Source organism: Triticum dicoccoides, chromosome 2A (genome assembly GCF_002162155.2).
Source record: "Triticum dicoccoides isolate Atlit2015 ecotype Zavitan chromosome 2A, WEW_v2.0, whole genome shotgun sequence".
Classification (NCBI taxonomy): Eukaryota; Viridiplantae; Streptophyta; class Magnoliopsida; order Poales; family Poaceae; genus Triticum; species Triticum dicoccoides.
The window spans coordinates 585,966,815-585,987,050 of NC_041382.1; the positions used below are offsets into that span (position 1 = coordinate 585,966,815).

At 44.5% G+C, this 20,236-nt stretch overlaps 1 pseudogene; it reads left to right on the top strand.

Moving 5' to 3' along the window:
* The first annotated feature begins 10,667 nt into the window (after positions 1-10,667).
* LOC119355527 lies at positions 10,668-11,645 on the top strand (annotated as a pseudogene).
* Positions 11,646-20,236: the final 8,591 nt, after the last annotated feature.

Consider the following 20,236-nt stretch of genomic DNA (forward strand, 5'->3'; position numbering starts at 1 on the left):
CGTCGGCCTGCAAAGAAAAGACTGCGGCGTGAGACATCCGAAAGGCAACGAAAACGGGAGATTATACATTTATATTGAAGGGGGCCGGTGTGATAGATACCGTGAGGGCGTCGAGCTCAGCCAAAGACGAAGCATCGCCTAGCACGTCCGGTGTGGGAGCCGGTGTGGGAGCAGGTGCTAGTGCAACGCTAGTCGAGCTGCTCCCCGCCAAGAAGTCAGCAAGGGGAAAGTTCGCTGCATTTTTTTCTGGATTTTGCCTGGTCCAATTGAAAACGGCCGGAACCAAGGTAGTAGAAATATCTACAGCCACCTGTTTTGCGGCAGCTACCGCTGTTGCGACTGTCTCAGTTGATTTCTTCTCAACCGCAACTCAACCCTCTTGTCGATGTTTTCTTCGTTTAACCTCCGTCTTTCCTTTCTCTCCTCCGTGGTCTCACGGTAGTACTTCTTCCACGTGGCGCCGTCTTCGACACCGTGCACGCGTCCATACGACGGTCGAGTATCCACCGGTTGTCGTTTCAATATGTTCAACGCCCGGTTGAATGGAGTGTCCCACTTGGGCCTCGCCAATGCCTCAGACGGCGAGTCGCTTTCGGTCGCAATCCTGTGCTGCTCTCTCTGCAAAAGGCACAACAATCGTTTACAAATATGACTAACGTGTCCAGTCGAATTGATCAGAAACTAAAATTACCAGCAGTCTCATGAACTCCGTAATGACAGGTGTTGTCACGTAAACCTTTTTCACTGGGTCCCAACGGTGCCGGGCCCTGAGGACGTCATGCTCCTGCGGGACGGTGAACTTCGCCAAGGGGTTTGGGATGCCCAGACTCGCGGCTTCCGCGTCCTCCTTGGCCCATTTGGACCTCTTTTCGCCGTAACCACGGCTTCCGAGGTGGTGGCTCCCAAAGTTCCTCTCTTGAAGCCCCTTCATGTACTTAGACTTTTTTTGGCATCTTCGGCCTCGCAAGCCTCCTTGAATATTTGAAACTGCTCTTCCGTGATTGTCGGATTATCCTTGACAATCTCGGAGTAGGGTTCCTTCTTGTCGATGATCCTTGCTTTCACTCGATTTTTCCAGGCGGCCAAGGCGTCGCTAAACTTGGTCATGGCGTGTTTGTTTATCTTCTTCATTGTTGGGTCCTCATCTGGATCTTTATAATCATTCTCATTCCGGCCCGGGAACAAGAATATCTGGTGAAACTTCTTTAGGAGGGAGCTCCTCATATTTTCTATCTTCTGTAGTTTCTCATCGTTGATGGTGGTGGTTGTCCGTACGATGCAGCCTATTTGATTGTCGTAGCATCGACGCGCTTCCTCGGGCGCCATTGGCTCAAAATTGCCGTCGTCCACCTTCGTGACCACCACTCTAGTAGTCCTGAGTTTGTTAGGAACTCGTTGCCTCTTTGCTTTCGGTTCTACACCGGCTCCGCTCCCCGAGGCAGCGCCGGTCTCAGTCTCGGCGCCGGTCTCGATGCCGGTCTGAGTCTGAGCGTCGGTCTCAGTCTCAGCACCGGTCTACGTGTCGGTCTCAGTCCCCGATGCCACCGGTGGGCCCAGCAATAACATCGGTTGATCGTCGGTAAGGCTAAAAAATTCGTCTGCCGCCCGATAGGCGTCGTCGCAATCACCAGAACCCTCTCCTTCATCGTTGCTAGCCATGTTTCCTATGATTAAATCTAGTCAATTAATTCTAGACCTAATAAAATGAATAATGACATAAAAAGGCCTATTGTTTTGCAGGAATGTTGACTCCTTCCTGGTGCGGCAAATCACGGGCACTCGATATGTCCTAGTTTGTAGCACAAGTCATGCTGAAATTCACGGAAAATTTCGGCATGACCTTTGCTAAAAAGTGGACAAATCGAAAACCTGAAACTTGCCGGAAAAGAAATGAATCAACATTCCGGCAAAACATAGGCCACTAAGCATCATTCCCTGGAAACAGTGTCCAAATATACACGAGCAACCACATGTCCAAATTTCGCAAGCTAATTCAAAAACAAAGTGTAGAAGAAAATTCATTTAACTATTAATAGAACAAAATTCAGTTAACTTTAGTGCTCTATAATGATGAAAGGAAAAAAAATTCAGTTAACTACTAATTTCATTCATTTAGGTTATTCATTTAACATCACCTAATTAACCTACTGTACCACTACTACTAGCAGCACTACTAACCTAATTAACCTAGCAAAACTCTAGTGCCCTAACTGAAAAATATCTAATTAACATCTAATTTTTTCTCTAAAATACAGAGAGAGATGAGTGGGGGAGGGGTGGGGGACTTACAGAGAGGGGAGAGAGACAGTGGCGGGGAGGTGACGGAGGCAGGGGCGGAGAGGGCGGGCTCGGGCATGGGCAACGGCGGTCCTGGGCGGGCTCGGGCGGCGGTGAGGTGGAGGGCACCGACGGTGACGTCGAGGGCGGCCTCGGGCGGCGGCGGTGAGGCTGAGGGCGGCCTCGGGCGGCGGCGGTGAGGAGACGGCGGCGAAGTGGGGCGACGGCGATTTTGGGAGATGGCATCAAGGGCGAGGGATTTGGGGGAAGTGGTGGCCGGGCGGGGGGCCGCTATTTAAGTGAAACGTAACGGTAGCGCGTTTCCAAAAACGCGCTATAGCTAAGTTAGCTATAGCGCGTTTCCTGAAACCCGCTACTGCTATTCCTTTCTCCTTTTACCCTTTTTTCTTTTATTTTTCTTTACATTTTATTTTTTTCCCTTTCTCCTTTTTCTATTTCTTTCATTTTCATTTACTTTTCTACTGTTTTTCACTTTATTTTATTTCCGTTAGCAGCAGCGCCTTACACGTAAGCGCGCTACAGCTAAGAAGAGTAGCAGTAGCGTTGCGCCAGTATGCGCGCTAGTGTTAGGTTGGGCTAGCCATGTGCGCCCAGTTCAAACATAGCAGCAGCGCTTTTTGCTAGTACGCGCTACTGCTAGAGTCATAGCAGTAGCGCGGTTTACTTACGCACGCTGCTACTAAGTAGCAGCAGCGCTTGATTTTGTACAGCGCTACTGGTAAGATTCTGTGTATAGGCTTTTCCCTAGTAGTGTCACAATAACACCAACGAGATTAAGACATATCAAAGATAAACTCAAGATCTATACTCAACTTGAACATTGTACTCAATAACTAGTCAGATCCCAGCAAACCAACACAAGGGATATTACATAAAGATGATCTTGATCATGTTAGGCAGCTCACAAGAATCATATAAGATGATCTCAATCATGTTAGGCAGCTCATGAGATTCATAGATGAAGCACACAGTAATAAGATGATCTCAATCATGTTAGGCAGCTCATGCTATTCATAAAATGGAGAGAACAACCATCTAGCTACTGCCATGGACCCGTAGTCCTATGGTGAACTACTCACACATCACTCCGGAGGCGGGCATGGTGATGAAGAAGGCCTCCGGTGATGATCTCCCCTCCGGCAGGGTGCCGGGAAGAGCTTCTGATCTCCCCGCGACGACGGCGGCGGCTACGTACTTCTTTCTCGAACTTTTGCGCTATATCTAGGGTTTTCTCGTCGGGGTGAATAAATAGGCGGAAGGACGAAGCCGGGGGAGCAGCTGGTGGGCCACACCCCACCCAGGCGCATGCAGGGGCCCAGTCTCCCCTGGGGGTGGTGTGGGCCCACCAGGCCCCCCAGGTGCCCCCTTCTGGCTTCTGGAGTCTTCCAGTGTAAAACTTCGTAAAATAGCTTCCTTTGTCAATTTTAAGAATATTTATTTTTCAGCTCTTCTGGAATCAAAAACAGAAGAAAACAGGAACTGGCCACTTTGGCATCTTGTCAATATGTTAGTGGCAGGAAATCAATAAAAACACCAAGAAGCACAAGTAAAACATAAAGTAATTGGCAATAAACAAGCATGGAGCATCAAAAATTATAGATACATTTCCAATGTATCAGCATCCCCAAGCTTAACTCCTGCTCGTCCTCGAGTAGGTAAGTGATAAAAAGAATAATTTTTTAGGTGACATGCTATCACAATCTCAAACATCCATATGCAAAGCATTGTGTGTTGGGATCAAAGAACTTCTAAACAAGTCATGCAAGATATAAATCTTATCAAAAGAACTTAGCAAGCATTGTCAAGGCATTAACAAGAACAAACAAGAAGATCATAAATAAAAGAACCTTGAAGACATGTTTGTCTCCTCACATATAATCAGCAGTAGCATAAGTGGCAATCAGATAGTCCTTTATATTGAGGGCAAAACATAAATGTCAGGACACCTTCAAAGATAATTGGTGACTAGAAACAAATAGTCCTAATGAACATGTAACAACACAATATGAGTAGATAATAATAACCTTGGGACAATGCACATAAAACTTAGAATGGCCACCATGCTACTCTTGGTTGGTGCATAAAGCAAGAAGAGGGAGACTCAACATTAAAGTAAAAGAAAGGCTCTTCGCAGAGGAAAGCAGGGATTACTCAAGTGCTAGAGCTTTTTAGTTATAAAAAGGTGATCGAAAAAGTTGCTTTCATTGGAAAGTCTTATATTTTGAGAGGTATGTATGTCATGTCAACGAATGCCAGGAGAGCATTTGTTATCTTCCATACCAAACAAGTTGAGAGCGGTTCCAAAGTGTTGATATTAAGCATGTATATCATGCACATATATCGTTTGACACTCCCCCCGACCTTTGCATATCACAAACCATGGCTAACCGAATCCTCGGGTGCCCACCAACAATCTCAAACCATGGGGGAGTGTCTATTTTCTTTTGTTTCCCTTGTTTTCTTTTTGAATGTTTATTGGTCTAACCAGCTCTCCTTTTGTTTAGTGACAAGCACATTATGCATGCAAGTCGAAGGGTACTTAAATTTAGTATGGAAGATAACAAACCCACTACTACTTCCTCATGAGCTAAACAGGAACACAAAACAGGAGTATATTTTGAAGGTTTTAAAGGTAGCACTCAAGTAATTTACTTTGGGGTGGCGGTGAAATACCACATGTAGGTAGGTATGGTGGACACATTTGGCAAAACTTTGGTTTTTGGGAGTTGGATGCACGAGTAGAGCTCATACTCAGTACAGATGAAGGCTAGCAATAGACTAGGAGCGACCAAACCAAGAGAGCATAATGGACATAATCATGCAGAGCGACAAAGCATTACTAACTACACATGGGGTAAAAATTACAAGTCATAGGAGCTAAGTGATCATAGAGGCTTGATTGACTATGATTCAGTCATAACATGGTGTAAGCATGTGCCAAGTTAGCTGAAACAGAGCATTTTTCAGGAGAAATACCACTTAGACTATGCTTTTGCATGCAAAGAGCTAAACATGAACATTCAATAGGTCCAAATAAACACTCTCAACTAGTTGAAACAAGTCATGCTACAACAATAAATACTAAGCATAATGAGCATGACAAGCTAAAAGAGTCTAGGACACAGTCTACACAAGCTATCTTCTGTACCACTATTTGCATAAAGCTTTTTCTCGAATCCAACACCAATCAACTTATTTGGAACAACTCACAAGGGTAATACTCATCAAAGACCAGAGAGTTGAACACACCTAACTACAAAGAAGAACTTAAAAAGTTCTGAACAAAACGAATACTAAAGGCAGTGCTAGCAAAAAGAGAACACTCGCAGAGTAATAGAAATGAAACTAGAGTGTTCTAGGCAATGAAAACGGAGCGTGTCTCTCCAAAACAAAAGAGCTAGGATCTAACCAAGTACTACAGCAAACTAAACTAAACTAAACTAAAAACAAAAACAAAGACGCTCCAAGAACAACACATAGTATATGAAGCAATAAAAATATAGTGTACTGAAAAAGGACCTGATATTTTTATTGATGAAGAAGGGGATGCCTTGGGCATCCCCAAGCTTTGACGCTTGTACTTCTTGAATATGTCTTGGGGTGACATGGGCATCCCCAAGCTTGAGCTTTTGTCCATTCTTCATCTCATCCCACCATTCTTCTTTCCCTACACTTGAAAACTTCCTTCATACAAAACTTCACAAAAATCTCAGTTAGCAGCATTAGTAAATTTAAATAAAGGTTCACTTGGGTTCAGTTCCAACACAAATCAAACTCATCCATAAAGCATAGCTACTGTAGCTACTTCTTTCCGAGGCTCCTCGTTTCATTAGAGCTCAAAAAGAAAAGGAAAAGAGGCTAGAGGCAAAATATGGCAGAAATCTGTCAAAACAGAACAGCAGGTGAAGATCATTTTTTTGAACCACCTTCTGTTGCTCAAATCGAAAAGTGCAAAACTAATGAAAGTTAGACAAACACCAGGGGCATATGCTCGTAAAATATCATAATTTTTCGACATTCTGGCTGGGCATACGAATTTTTTTTGTAACAGCACAGAATCTGTCTCGGGACAGCAACTCCCCAAAATTGTACCTTCTTCCATTAGAGGTTATCCTTGGCACAAAAACCAAACAAAAAGGATAAGGAGAGGTTGCTACAGAGGTAACAACTTCCAGGACTCAACAAAAGAGAAAAACAACAGAAAATAAAACATGGGTTATCTCCCAAGAAGTGCTTTTCTTTAACGCCTTTCAGCTAGGCGTAGAAAGTTTGAGAAAATCAAGTGTTTTCAAATGAAGAAGCATCAACATCAATTAAACCACGGTTTCTATGCCTTCTCTTCTTATTCTTCTTCTTATTATCTTTCTTTATTGGGAAAGAATGATATCCTCCCGGTGGGGAGGTGAAAACCATAGTCCCTTTTCCCAAATACAGTTTTGCTCCCATGAGCTTTAGCAAGGACCTTCCAAGAGTGATTTGTCCTTTTCCTACACATTCAATAACAAGATAATCAGTAGATATAGTTATCCCTAATATTTTTGTAAACACTCCCTCCGCTACCCCAATAGGAGATATGGTGGCATTATTGGCAAGAGTTGTTTTCTCTTCACACATAAGGAGTCCCCAAAGATTCAAAGAATCATAGATATCCTTAGGCATGAGACAAAATTCAGACATAATATCACACGTAGCATGGAAAGTTTCACTATTTATAACAACTTTTACTGTAGGGAGCCAACTTGAAGGTTCAATAACAAAGGGAACATCGTGGTGTTCACGGAATTGATTATAGTGTTCCTTCAAACCAGCTGTATCAATCTCAAGAGCATTTAATCTAGCGAAGATATCTTCAAGAGAAAAATCAAACTTAGTAGGAGAGAGCTATAAGTTGCAATCAACTTTTTTATGGCATTAAAGGCTTGATCTCCATCACAATGAAGGAAATCTCCTCCTACTACAGTATCCAAGGCATATCTATAATGAAGAACTAGACCAAAATAGAAATTACTTAGGAGCAGGCTCAAAGTCATTTTTGGTTCAGTCTTATCATAAAATCCCTTGATTCTAGCCCAGGCATCAGTAAAACTCTCCTCACTCCCTTGTTTGAAAGTGAAGATCACTTCCTCAGGCAACATAATGACAGGGGCTAAACTAGACATAAGAACAACTTAGAAGAGAGACTAATTTTTTGTGTTTTTCTAAAAGAGGCAAGCAAAACAAAACTAAAGAAGCTAAGCAAGACAAAAATAAAATAAAGAGATTGGATGTGAAGGACTCCCCTTGTGGAAATCTTCTTCTTCCCCACGGTGCCAGAAATTGGAGGTGATGAAGGAGAAAAACTTCTGTGAGTGTCACTTTGTCTCCCCGGCAACAGCGCCAGAAATTAGCTTGATGACCCCAATGATGATGATTGAGAATTGTTGGAAAACCCCAAGTGGAAGGTACGATGTAGGACAGTAGCAAATTTCCCTCAGTGGTGAAACCAAGGTTATCGAACCAGTAGGAAACAAAGAATGGCACCAAGGTTGAAGTAGAGACCTGCACAACACAACCAAATTACTTTGCCCCAACTAGACAGTGAGGTTGTCAATCCCACTGGCCTTGCTGAAAACAAAGGATTAATTGTATCGAATGGAAAGAGGATGATTGCAGTAAAGAAAACAGGAAAACAGGAAGCAACAGGTTGTATAGCAATAATAAAGAGAAGGACCGGGGTCCACAATTCACTAGAGGTGTCTCTCTACAAGACAATACAGTGTTGGGTAAACAAATTACAGCTGGAAAATTGACACATGAGAATGCACACAAAGATGCAAATACTAGACAAGATGAATACTATGAGATTGATTGGGCATTACAACAAATATCACAGACCGCCATCCAACTGCATCTGTAACTAAATAGTCCACTCACGGAAATATCATCCGAACAAACCCATGAGTATTAAGCTGCAAACAAGCCTATAGAATAAGCTCTAACAACAGACCATTGCATTAAGTAAAGTGTGTAAAGTAGACAATAAAACTACCCCTATTTGGGCAGAGCACCATCTTGTTCTCCCTAGTGGCAACAGCACATCCTCACCCTTAGTCGTTTCTGTCATCTCGAGCCCAGGGATAAAAGGAGGCATGAACCCACTATCTAGCATAAATACTCCCTCTTGGAGTTGAAAGCAACTACTTGGCAAGAGCAACCACTAACAACGGAGAGCATGCAAGATCACAATAACACCAACGAGATTCAAGACATATCAAAGATAAACTCAAGATCTATACTCAACTTGAACATTGTACTCAATAACTAGTCAGATCCCAGCAAACCAACACAAGGGATATTACATAAAGATGATCTTGATCATGTTAGGCAGCTCACGAGAATCATATAAGATGATCTCAATCATGTTAGGCAGCTCATGAGATTCATAGATGAAGCACAGTAATAAGATTATCTCAATCATGTTAGGCAGCTCATGAGATTCATAAAATGGAGAGAACAACCATCTAGCTACTGCCATGGACCCGTAGTCCTATGGTGAACTACTCACACATCACTCCGGAGGCGGGCATGGTGATGAAGAAGGCCTCCGGTGATGATCTCCCCTCCGGCAGGGTGCCGGGAAGAGCTTCTGATCTCTCCGCGACGACGGCGGCGGCTACGAACTTCTTTCTGGAACTTTTGCGCTATATCTAGGGTTTTTCCATCGGGGTGAATAAATAGGCGGAAGGGCGGAGCCCGGGGAGCAGCCGGTGGGCCACACCCCACCCACGCGCGGGCAGGGGCCCAGTCACGCCTGAGGGTGGTGTGGGCCCACCAGGCCCCCAGGTGCCCCCTTCTGGCTTCTGGAGTCTTCCGGTGTAAAAATTTGTAAAATAGCTTCCTTTGTCAATTCCGAGAATATTTATTTTTCAGCTCTCCTGGAATCAAAAACAGCAGAAAACAGGAACTGGCCACTTTGGCATCTTGTCAATATGTTAGTGGCAGGAAATCAATAAAAACACCAAGAAGCACAAGTAAAACATAAAGTAATTGGCAATAAACAAGCATGAAGCATCAAAAATTATAGATACATTTCCAATGTATCACACAACTGTAAAAGTTCATCAACCAATGGCCTTAGGTACACATCAATGTCGTTGTCGGGTTGCCTCGAGCCTTGGATGAGCACTGGCATCATAATGAACTTCCGTTTCATGCACAACCAAGGAGGAAGGTTATAGATACATAGTCACAGGCCAGGTGCTGTGACTGCAGCTCTGCTCCCCAAATGGATTCATGTCGTCTATACTTAGACCAAACCATAAGCTCCTTGCGTCACCTATAAAGGTCGGGAACTTTCTCTCGATTTTTCTCCACTGCGACCCATCAGCGGGGTGTCTCAACATCTCGTCTTTCTTACGGTCTTCCATGTGCCATCGCAACAGCTTGGCATGCTCTTTGTTCCTGAACAAACGTTTCAGCCGTGGTATTATAGGAGCATACCACATCACCTTTGCAGGAACCTTCTTCCTGGGGGCCTCATCCTCAACATCGCCAGGGTCGTCTCGTCTGATCTTATACCGTAATGCAGTGCATATCGGGCATGCTTCCAAATTCTCGTACTTCTCACCGCGGTAGAGGATGCAGTCATTAATGCAAGCATGTATCTTCTGCACGTCCAAGCCTAGAGGGCAGACAACCTTCTTTGCTTGGTATGTATTTTCAGGCAATTCATTATTTCTTGGAAGCTGACTCTTAACTATTTTCAGCAACTTTGTAAATGCGCTGTCAGTCACATCGCATTCTGCCTTCCATTGCAGCAATTCCAGTGTGCTACCCAGCTTTTTCTGGCCATCTTCGACAGTTGGATACAACAATGTTTTGTGATCCTTTAGCACCTGGTCGAACTTCACCCTCACCTTTTCAACTTCGCATTCTCCCTTTTGCATCCGTAATGACTTGGCCAAGATCGTCGATGGGATCATCTGGTGCCCGCTGGTCTTCTGCTTCTTCTCCATCATCATCCATTCCAGTACCAGTACCGTATTCAGGGAACATATCATGATAGTTGTCATCATTATCTTCCTCTTCGTTGTCTTCCATCATAACCCCTCTTTCTCCGTGCTTGGTCCAACAATTATAGCCGGACATGAAACCGTGCTGAAGCAGGTGGCTGTGGAGGACTCTGTGGGAAGACTGTTCCTTCTGATTCCGACAAACAGCACTTGGACAACACATAAAATTATTCCGCTTATTTGCCTGGGCCACATCCAGAAAATAACGCAAGCCTTTCATGAACTCCGGAGTGCGTCGGTCAGCGTATATCCATCGCCAGTTCATCTGCATTATATAATTAATTATCCAAAACATTAACGTGTGCATCATGGGCGCTTACTGGCTGCATCCACGTCGGACTAGCTAACGACAAAAAAGAAACAGTCGAAGGAAAAAAAAGAGCAGAGGGTTCTCTCAGTCTCAGTCCCTCGGGCCCGATCCCTCGATTCCTCTCCCTCTCCCTCTCCCTCGTCTGCAGCCGCCGCCGCCACCAGCATCCTCCCCCGCAGCTGGCGCTCCCCCACCCCTTCTCTCCTTCCCTCACCATCTATCTCCCCACCACCAACGAGCTCCTCCCCTCTTCCTCGCCCCAGATGGAGCAGCAGGGCCGGATCCTGCCGCCATCCGAGGCTCGCAAGACCGCCGCCGCAGCGCGCCCGCCTCCCCGCGACTTCCTCGCCCACCTCTAGGCCTACCTGGCCCGTCGCGACGGCGTCGACAAGCTCCTCAAGATCTCAAACTTCACTCCGCGCCTCGCCCTCGGCCCCTCCGCGCGCCTCAAGTCCTTCGAGTCTAGCCTCGGCCTCAGCCGCAAGCCTTCCGCCTCAGCAAGTTCGTCCAGACGTAAACACCCTCCACGCGCACCCCGGCCCCCTCCCTCCACCCTTCGTGTTCCTCGCCTACGGCGACGAGGGCGTCTACTACTTCATCGGGCAGTTCGTCTGGCTCGCGAAAGCTGGCCTCCTCCCGGCGCAGCTCCTCCCCCGCCTTCAGCGCCTCAGCGCCTGGGCCGAGCTGCTGGGCTACGTCGGCTCCATCACCATCAAGCTGGAAGTGGTGATGAAGATGGAGTCTTCAATCAAGATGCGGCTGGCGGAGGGTTGTGGGGAGGAGAATGAGGCGGTGCGGACGATGAGGGAGAAGCTGCTGCTGAAGCGTCTATCCGTTATGCAGGACGTGGCGGATGCCTTCATGGTGCTAGCCTGCTAGGGGACGTGACTAACGGGAAGGGGTTGCTCGGTAACTCCACGCTGACAGCGTCCGCCGGATTGCTGTTGGCCCTGATCAGCACGCACAAGAACTGGAATTCTTGCTGAAGTCCCAAGGTATGTATAGGTTTCAAAATATGCTTGACATTAGGATGAAATAAAGCTAAAATTTAGGCAAAACCTGTATTTCTAAAGGAAAGCGTTGCTTCTATATTCTAGATGCCGATGTTGGTGGTATGGGTGGAATTCTTGCCGATGCATTTGTTGGTTGGAGAACACTGATGCTGCTCATGGTTAATTTCACCATTATCATTTTCGATATTTCATTTTGTGAAAAATAAAATAAAAACAGATGCTTCATCGTGGGCGTATTGGGATAAAGGGTTTTCTTTCTTCCCACCGTATTGCTTATGGCTGACTTCAAAGATGAGTGCTTGGCTCCATAGTGCAAAAACAGAAGCACTGAACATGCCTACAAGAGCAGAACAGCTCCATGGCAGATCATTTTGCAGCAATAAGATGCACAATGCATCATAATTTGGTTCTGATGCACTAGGAAGTTGAAACCAGCATCACAATCTGGTGTATAGTTTTCCTGCTGGAGTTTTCACTTCGTGTCAATACCAAAGGAGGTAAATTAACTAACTGTGCTGAATTGGCCAGCGCAAACTTATTGATATGATTATGGGCTAATATATTATGAAGTGAGAATGCGCAACCAGAAGCACTACAGAAGAAAGAATGCTGTAAATTTAAAACATGACATGAACTTGATAATACCAAGAGGTCCAAGATGAAGTATAGTGCAGTTAGAAAGATAGAATCAGTGACCTTTATCTTAGTAACCTAAGCTACCAGATTAGCTTAACTGTTTGATTAAAACATGCTACAATGTTATATTGGTCCAATTGAATCAGCTTAAAAGGAATAATAGGCAAATGCAGTTCATACATATCAGACCAAAATATTGTTTCATTCACAGTTTAATTTTCTTATTTCGTCACCTGTAAACTGCAATGCTCGCTCGCAAAAACAATGAATAAATACATAAATACGCAATGATATGTAGATCATAAGTCATAACTTATTGCAATGGTTTGACTGCAGCTGATTGTTGCTGTGAGGACAATATTAATTTAACTCGATGTTTTTTCCAGCCATTGTTTGGATTAGCAGTACATAACCATTGTGAATTACAAAAACTGTTCTGAATTTACTCTTCCACTGACCTGGCTCTGATGGGAGGCCTCTTGACCCTCTGCTACCAGGGGCGAGGTGTGAGTGACGTAGGGAGAAGTAGATACTACGGAGCTGCAAGCTACTGTTACTCCGATCACATAGCTGATTACTTATCAGTGTTTATAGTTTATAACGCAATTGTTCCTCCAGTTAAGACTTAAGAGTAAGGAAGCTGGTATCCTTGGTATGTGGTAAGATTTCTTGGTTTGATAAGGTGTGACAATAATTTTTATTTCCTTTCATTTCTAGTAGCTAGGTAAGTCCACATGATAATTATAGGCAGGGAACCCCAGTTAGTTATGTATTCATTTCTTTGGACAAATTTCTTACAAGTATCAAAGTACGACAATGATCATAGCATAGAATAATTTTATCAGCAATGAAAAAAAACGCCTCTTATGGTTCAAAGCAACAAATTACTATTTTCTTATAATCCGACGTTTGCATTTACTGTAAGCTCCATAATTTCATGCCTGCTTATTTTTCGAGCAATTCTGTCTCATGATTCATTGCCATATAGGCGTTGTAATTCCTGTTTGAATCAGCCAACCTGCTGCGTAAGTTTTGCAAATCGCTCTTCCAGCAGGCCAACTTGGCATTGTTGGTCCCAAATGCAGAAATTCTTGAGATGCGGCTTTGCTCAAGAATTCAAGATTAGATGAACTGTTAGAAATAGTTTCAGATTGAGATGAAAGAACCTTACCGCTTTCTTATCCAGTGGATCTTGAGAACAAAAAACTTGTAGTTAGATAGATGACTGTGAAAGCACGTCCTACCCCAGCTCTATGTAAAACGGTCCTGGAGGCAAAGTCATTTTTCAGGTGATCTATTTTCAGCCCACTGTTGAGGCTTATATAAAAACATATTGCTGTAAAAGCATATTAGTACCTGCTTATATTTTGACAGCAACGCGGTAGGTATAGGAGAAATAGTTTGCTACCTCTGGTGATGGATTGCCATATATATATAGTCGTCCTTGTGGAAACCTGTCAACCAGCTGCAGAATTTTGGCTATAGGTGGTAGGGTACGCTCTACACAGCCACCGCTGCCATGCAAACCCCCTCCCCCGCGTCGTTCTTCATGGGGCGCCGAGGTGCGGATGGAGACTCTGGGCCAGGGCGGCGAGATGCAGAGGAGCCCTAGGTACAGGTGAGGTGACGGGAGGCGATGGTGGCGGGTTGAGCCACGATGTTGGGACGGCTATGTGAAGAAGAGAGAGTTTGGGAAAGGAAGTGCTGGACTAGCTGATGCTATAGGGATGAATTTGAGTGATTAGAGGAGAGAAGTTGAGAGAGATTTAGGAGATATATTAGGCTATGTGAGCCCAAGATGTATGATTCTCAAGAAGGTATGTGATGCTAACGCATATACAAAGAAAGAGATGCGTTTTTGCTATTTTGATCGATGTGCTGTTCGTACCGTTATTTTTGCTAGATATGTGAGCCCAAGATGTGTACTGGTGCTGCTACTATTTTTAGTTGCTCTTCTATTGCTCCTCATATATATAATTATATATGTATGTCTAATATTGCAGTTTTTGCCTTTGACTTCCGTCTTTTTCATTCATCTTTCCTTCTATAGTGTGAGTCTGGTTTCATGGAAATGTGCACTCCACAAGTGTGTTTCCGAGGAGACTGGATCGAGCTCACTCAGAGGGTCAGTATTGTTCAGGTTGGCTTCACTATTTTTCCGCTCGACTTGTATGTTGCCTTTTATCTGTATAATGAACCTAGAATATAGTTATGTACTTTGTAATACTTAATTTTTCAAAGTGATGACCAGTACTTTTAATCTTGATGGATACTATATTTATATTGCAGCCCAGATTATTGGTTTTTTGTTCAGATATAGTTTGAACAAGTGAATCTAGAGTTGTTTGTGCTGCAGCAGATACTTGTATTTTTCTATTGACTAAATTTAATGCCCCTTTGTGATCATGCGAGATATTCCTCACTAGAACTTCAGTACAACCCTTCATTTTATTTAAACTTGGCAAGCCAAGTTATTTAATTATCTTAAAGTTGCCTCCTGGGTGATTATTCAATGCATGTTGGAACAAGCTTTATCATGACCCATCGAGTACGATGAACTAATCTGGCTTCTGTCCATGTTTTTTCAGACAATTAGTGAGACTCATATCTAATTCCATCAAATATATAGCCGACAAGTATCATCGGCTAAATTGAGACACTTCACTGAAGATACATGTCACTTGAGGTTTGCATGGGTACATGTTACCATATCTTCACTTTAGGACCAGTCCATGAGTTCTACCCACAGTACTAGCCCATTATACCAAGCCAATGGGCATCGAGCACACACGCGTGGGGTGGATGTTCTGCATGAGCCATGGACAGCCGTTGACGCGACCGTGTTGCCCCCTACAGCCGGCAGCCTCCTGCCACCGAGCAATGGCAATGCATAACGACCACGATCCGTGCTGCGCTCTCAATACCATCAATCGCATTCAAACGCAAGGTGAAAACCGTCTTTCTCTCACCGTACATCGGCTGTGAGAGTCACCTCTCAACACCGTCCATCGCATATATATAACCCGTCTTGCATACTATGTGCAACCATATGCCTTGTGTCATGTATAGTATAATTTGCACTATTGTGCTTTACTTTTGAACCAGTTAATATATATGTAATGCAGCACCTAACAAATGTGTCGCTGGGTTATGATCTGCTTTGTTAGATCTATGGTCGCTTGTAATGGATTTCAGTTACTATGACATTGGTATTTATATATGAATTCGCCCTTCATTTCCATGTATATATGTCACAATACTGAGCACAAAGGCCTCAGCAATGTGTGAGTCCTGCCTGGCACCGCCCAGACATATTTTCTTGTGACTCCAGCGTTTAGGTCGGCATCATTATGAAAGTCCTCTCGATAATTTATAGCTAGAAATATATCTGGAAATTTCTTCATATGAGTTTACCCAAACTATACTTGCCCTGAATGCTAACCATAGGTATTGCCCAGGGTTTAATATTAACCTGGAACTTTGTTCAGTCTTATGAAAGCTTTACAAACGGACTTTGAAGAATTGGAAATCCTATTAACATGTATATTCTCATGGATAGTGCAAGATCAACACTAGCTCCCGCAATTTGTGGAGTTGCAGCTGCAGCATTAGCTCCGGTATCATCAACTGCCTGTGCTGTACATTATGCACTTCTTGGTATAAGGAACAAGTGAGTTTTCACCCATTATCAAATATCACTGAAGTTGTGTATATATGTACGGTTATTCACATGTCATCTGTGTTTTGTTTGGTCTCTAATCAACTAGCTGTTAATTACTTTGCTATTAGTACTATATAAGTCATAGTTCAATTACTCACTTTTTTAAATATCAATACTCAGTTTTGATCACATGTTGTCCATCAGTACCAAACACCTGCGTCTGCCAGCTAAGATTTAATCAACACATAACGACATGTATTTTGTGTCTTATTTCCGACATCAATATTTGCATTTATGCCCAAAATAAACCCTGTGGTATATTTAGAACTGTTACCCTACAAGCTAACTCGCATCTTATATGTATCTTCTATTAGGTATTTTGTGTCTTATTTCCGACATAAATATTTGCATTTACGCTTAAAATAAACTCCGTGGTATATTTAGAACTGTTACCCTACAAGCTAACTTGCATCTTGTATGTATCTTCTATTAGGTAGTAATAAAGACAGTTCGAACTGCATTACCTAGGATGGTCCATGGTAGCTCTTTTAGGTATCGTATCTTTTAATTGTGCATCATTTTCCTTTGGTAAATTCAGTGTTCTCGACCAGAGACCACTTCCTGTCTGTGTATAGGTGCGGTTGTTTGATATTCTGCCCTTTCTTCTTGCTTGCTAGTCCCTCCGTCCTAAATTACTTGAGCAAGTGGATACATCCATTTATAATTCAGGACGGAGGGAGTACTCCCTCAGTCCCAAAATTCTTGTCTTAGATTTGTCTAGATACGGATGTATCTAATACTAAAACGTGACTTGATACATCCGTTTAATTACTTCCTTGAGCAAGTGGATGGCTATTTCTGCTACTGTAGGTTTCTCATGGCTCAAATTGTTTGTATGGCCTTCCCATGAGATGCAGTTCTGAATACCCTTGCTCCCCTGTGGATCTATTATTGCAAAAAGTAACGATATACGGTGAGCTACCACACACCATCATTATTTGGTCTTTTTAGCGCATGAGTTGGCAAATTTGATGTAAAACATCATCCAAACCACATGTAATATGCCTCTATGCGTTGGAGTTTTCTCCATGTCATTGTATATACTGGGCATCAATGCACCTTTACTTAGTACACTGGCATCGGTGATTCTTTCTCCTTAAATCTTTGCTTTGGTCTCTCAAAGTTTGTATTAAATTACATATTATATTCAGAGAATATGATATTACACATGCAAGTCAGATTGGAAAACTCTTGGTTTATGTCTCAGATGTCCAAGACTATATTTCATACTATGAAACCCTTATATAATTAAGGTATATTTACACTTGATGACTCATATACAACTATATTGCCAGAATAAGATCTTCGGGATTGGCGTTGTTAGGAAAGTAGCCTATGAATGGATGGAAACGAGGTAGCCAGTATACTTATGTTGGATTCATGTTAAAGCTTAATCAAATAACTGAGTAATTTGATGTGTGACAACTAGAAAGTAAGTAGTAGTTGCATGGATAGTCCATCAAGCAAATGGGTCAAACTTTCTATCATTATCATGTTCTTTTGCTTGAAAGCTTTTGATTTGTGAAGCACCAGCCAAAATGTAATCAAGCTCCCCCTTGCATATACTAGATTAACAAACTAAAACATGACCAATTAAATTCGTGTTTTTATTCATATTACAATCACTTCGTGAATCGATTTTGTCTACTAACATCTTATGATGTTGACCACATGACTCACCCAATCAAACAAGTCAATGTGCATAACCAAGCTGAGATTAAGGACACAACGAGCCGCCCTAATGTGCATAGACAAGATTGAGGCGCACAAGACCGCCTCAAGAGGCGCGCCCCAACCGCTAGTCAAACACCATTGCAGAACATCATGAATAGAGCGAGAAATGAACTGCATAAATGATAAAGTTGGTACCTCGACGGAGCTAGGAAAGACCGAGGCAGAAAGCTTAATTGATGTGGCGCAGTGGTAAAGCTGCTGCCTTGTGACCATGAGGTCATGGGTTCAAGTCCTGGAAACAGCCTCTTACAGAAATGTAGGGAAAGGCTGCGTACTATAGACCCAAAGTGGTCGGACCCTTCCCTGGACCCTGCGCAAGCGGGAGCTACATGCACCAGGTTGCCCTTTTTTTTATGTTGTGCGGGCTAAAGGGGCGTTATATGCTCCCGGGCATTTCGTCGAACACCTCTTGTGCGAGAGAGGGGCACAAAAATGAGCACCACCCTCACACACACTCAATGCCCTCCAGAAAAACAAAGTGTGAACAGAGCGGCTGGGCAGTTCGCTGCGGCGCATTTATAGCACAGGTGCCTTTTGCACCGGTTCCAGACACGAACCGGTGCAAAAGGGTTGCGCGCTGCCGCCACGCAGCGGGCAGCACCTTTTGCACCGGTTCGTGCCTGGAACCGGCGGAAAAGGCCCGCTCTGGCCGCTCGCGAGCTCCCCGGGACCAAGAATGGACCCTTTTGCATCGGGCCGGGACGGGTCCGGTGCAAAAGGCATGTTTCCTGGCTGGCATAAGGTATTGATCAAATCAGATCATATCTTCTTCTGAATTAGACCAACGTCTTATTCTCTCTTTTTTTTCTCTGTCAAGTTATCGGCTGGTACAACAGCAACGCTTGCACATGCATCCCGGTCAGTTAAATCAACAGTCAGAGCCCCAACAAGAATCATTGGCGACTGATATGATCATTGTCGGGCAAGAATCTACTCGATGGAGGAGTCGATCGGTCGCGTCGAGCTCGCAGCCAAGCTACTCTGGTCGGCCGACTCCACAAGCTCATGCTCTGGTCACCTGCACCTCAAGCACCTCACCGCCCGTGCTTCACCTCCTGCCTACCAGAACCCAAGACGCCACCCAACAGCAGCCTCTGCGCCCCAACCGCCGCGTCCCTCCTCTCCTCCAAGGCCCCGCGTTGTGTCTCGTGCCGCCGCGGCTCTTCCGGACGTCTCCCATCCTGTGCCATCTCCGACCCCATCGACCGGCCTCTTGGTCACGGCTGCCTGGTCGCCATCCTCCTCCGGTTGTGGGCAGGAGGAGTCAGACGGCACCGGAGACGCATCGGGGGCGGAGAGTGCAGCGAGGTGGGGGAGAGGATCTGTTTTCGGCAGCTGGTGGCCGGCCACGGGTATGCCTACTGCCTGCTCGATCGGGAGTTGCTCCTCTGCCTCCACGGCAGGCGACGATGCTTTGGAGAGGAGGCAGCGGTGGATGTGGCGATCGGGTCGTCCATCAGATCCTTTTTTTCTGGGGTGGAGGTGGATGATGAGCTCGGGCAGGAACCGCAAGCAGGGACAGAGCCGGAGCTCGGGCTGGACGCACGGCGCCTGCCGGAGATAGGAGTTGTGGCGCAGGCCATTCTGGGCGCGCTAGGCCGGCTCCCTGACGCGCCGCCTTCTCCTCCCGGTCGGTCGAGCCAGCACAACCCCGCCCCGACGCCGCCTTATTCTCTCGTCCATGTGAGCGCGCCCCACTGTCTTCCGATCTCGCCCAGACCAAGGCGGCGGCGTAGGGAGCCGGCCATGCGTCGATGGGATTAGGACTGAGCTCGTGTCAATGGTCGCGGGATTGGGGATTTTTTGTGGAAAAAAAAGATGAACCGGAGACTTTGTGGGCGTGGGCTCGTCCCGAATCATGGCGATCACGTCAAAGTGAACAAAACAAAATAAACTAACCGGTACTGTACTAACCGGTACTGCATTCAATATCCAAAACAACAAAATCAACAGGGACAAGGTTGTTATTAACAACAATAAGAACATCATCAACTCTCCCCAAAGGTTTCTTCTTGGAAATATCAGGAGGACCAACATCCAAATAACAATTCTTCACATGTGGTAAATCAAGCATATCATAAACTTTCTTAGGCATCACAGAAATACTAGCACCAAGGTCACATAGGCTTGTTTGCAGCTTAATACTCATGGGTTTGTTTGGATGATATTTCTGTGAGTGGACTATTTAGTTACAGATGCAGTTGGATGGCGGTCTGTGATCTTTGTTGTAATGCCCAATCAATCTCATAGTATTCATCTTGTCTAGTATTTGCATCTTTGTGTGCATTCTCATGTGTCAATTGCCCAGCTGTAATTTGTTTACCCAACACTGTATTGTCTTGTGGAGAGACACCTCTAGTGAACTGTGGACCCCGGTCCTTCTCTTTATTATTGCTATACAACATGCTGCTTCCTGTTTTCTTTACTGCAAGCACCCTCTTTCCATTCGATACAATTAATCCTTTGTTTTCAG